This window comes from Orycteropus afer, unplaced genomic scaffold (assembly GCF_000298275.1).
Source record: "Orycteropus afer afer isolate SDZICR_OR568_19922 unplaced genomic scaffold, OryAfe1.0 scaffold00978, whole genome shotgun sequence".
Taxonomy (NCBI): Eukaryota; Metazoa; Chordata; class Mammalia; order Tubulidentata; family Orycteropodidae; genus Orycteropus; species Orycteropus afer.
Window position 1 is genome coordinate 395,401 of NW_006922565.1, and position 2,499 is coordinate 397,899.

A 2,499-nucleotide genomic window follows, 5' to 3' on the forward strand; every position below is an offset into this window, starting at 1 on the left:
TTTTTTTAATAGAAAAAGAAGTAGCACAACTTTTAAAAAGTAAATCTGCTACAGTTTTGTGGTTATGGTTATGTGAGTAAAACAATTATGGTACGTTTTACAAAAAAAAAAAGAAAAGATAGATAGATCTCAGGAGAATACTCCTTATAACTTGGTGTATGCTCTGGTATGAATCAAGTTGTAACAGGAGAGTGTTCGCTACAGGATGTGTGTTAATTGAGTTAGAGTCTCACCTCACGTAACTTAATTGGAAAATGATAAATGTCATTAAATTTCAGTATGACCTTACGGAAAATAGAATGATAGAAAAACAGGGTAACACAAAAGTATGAAACAGTGATACACCTGAGATAAGGAAAACAGAGTGAATTCTGATTATACTTTTTGCCAATAACCATATAAGTGATCAAGGAGCACTCCAGGCAATAAAAACCCCTTTCCACTCAAAGCCTAGTCTTGATAAACATGAACTATCTCTTTCTTTCAGCAGAGATCAAATTAATCAACTTTTCCCATGAATAAAATAAATCCTCTTAAACAATATATCTGGAAGAAAAAATAAGACTTTTTTTTTAAATACAAAAAAATACCATAATAATCTGAATAATCTGGATTAAATTTAAACTTTTAAAAATGGGTATTTTAAAGAAATGCACATGTAGTTCAGAAGACAACAACCTACAACTGTGGAAATTTACTCACCACTAAAGTTTAGTTTATCTATGGTTCTCTATTACTTGGAATAATGTAAACAGAAGCACACATATATTCATTAAAGCACCTGTTTGACATGTTTTGTAAGTGCTAAAGACTTTTTTGAACTCTTATTCTTGGTTATCAGATTTCAGAATTCAGCAATTATATGTGCTCTTCATAAATTTCATACAATTCCCTCTAAACTTTGCTGTTTTTCTAGGCATCTTTGTATTCAAGTACTTGACACCAAAGGAAATCAGAATGGGAAATTTAAGAACCTCTAATACTTTAATCCAAAAAACAAAAAAAAAAAAAACCACTAAAAAAAAATCTTAAGTGAAAAATAAAAATAAAATTAAAAAATCTAACAATACTTCCTTATTGGGAACTCTTGTGATGTAGTGCCTAAGGCATTTGCCTGCTAAGCAGAAGGCTGGCAGTTCAGGACATTATGCTGAGTGAAATAAATCAATCAAAGAAGAACAAATATTAAATTAGTCTATAACTGTAAAAAATCAAGGAAAGGTTTGTCTATGGAAGGAAATTTTTTTTGTTGATTACCTGGGGTGGGAGGGGAGAGGGGCACTGTTAGATACACAGAGACAAGTATTGATTTGAGTGAAGAGAAGGGCAATATACAAAATGTAAGTAATCAACACAGTGGCATTGAGGAAGAGGAAGACATAGAGAGGTGTGTGGGAGGTACGGACAGCAAAGATGAATCCTTTTGCACAAACAGTACTGCATTGTCAGTGAAGGGAAATATTGATATATGGGTAGATAGATAAGTGGACAGGCTGAACTATTAGGTATGTCCATGCAGGGGGGAGTGTGCCCAAGTCCAAGTATAGTGTTGGCAGACAATGTTTCTACAAGTGTATTTATATGTTCTTTAAGAATTCCCAGGTATATAGGAGAGCTGACAAAGGACAAGGTTGTATCCAGTTCTTGGCCACAGTCAGCTGCCCAGAGGGAATGTATAGTTGGATGTGTGGGCTCTGGACCATAGTTGCAGGGGACATCAAGCTCAATTGGGATAACATACTACACAATACCATTGTTCCACTTCCTACTTTGGTGAGTAGTGCCTGGGATCTTAAAAGCTTGCAAGCAGCCATATAGATGCAAGAATGAGTCTCTCCTCGACCAGAGCAAAGACAAATGAAGGAAACCAAAGAAACTAATTGAAACAATTAGTCCAAGTGACTGGTACACCATGTGATCATTAGTCTATACAACTGTGAGACCAGAAGAACTAGATGGTGTCCACTGAAACTACTTGGACGGGGATCTATTTAGGAGATCCTGGACAGAGTGGGAGAACAATGTGGAACAAAACTCAAAATCATTAAAACAAACAAACAAAAAGGACCAGGTTTGCTGGTCTGAGAGAGCCTGAAGGAACCACTGAGACTATGGTCCCTAGTTGCCCTTTAGGTCTGGAATTGAACCCACTCCTGCGGCTTCCAGCCAAATAAAAGACAGGCATATGAGCTGAACATTTACATTAGGTAGATACACTCCTTGGAAAGATCAATCACAGGAGAACACAAGGGCTGTGTATGCACAGGGAGACAGCTCAGGGGGCATGAATGCATGGGAGGCAAGGACACTGGGAAGAGGTAACTATGAGGAGGAAGTGGGAGGGGAGGTTTTGCATTGTGGTAAATTGTAGTCAATGTCATGAGACAAAGTATATGTGAACTGCTATACCATAGTGGCTAAGACACTTGCCTGCTAACCAGACGGCTGGCGGTTCAAACCCACCAGCCACTCCTCAGAAGGAAGGTTGGGCAATCCTAC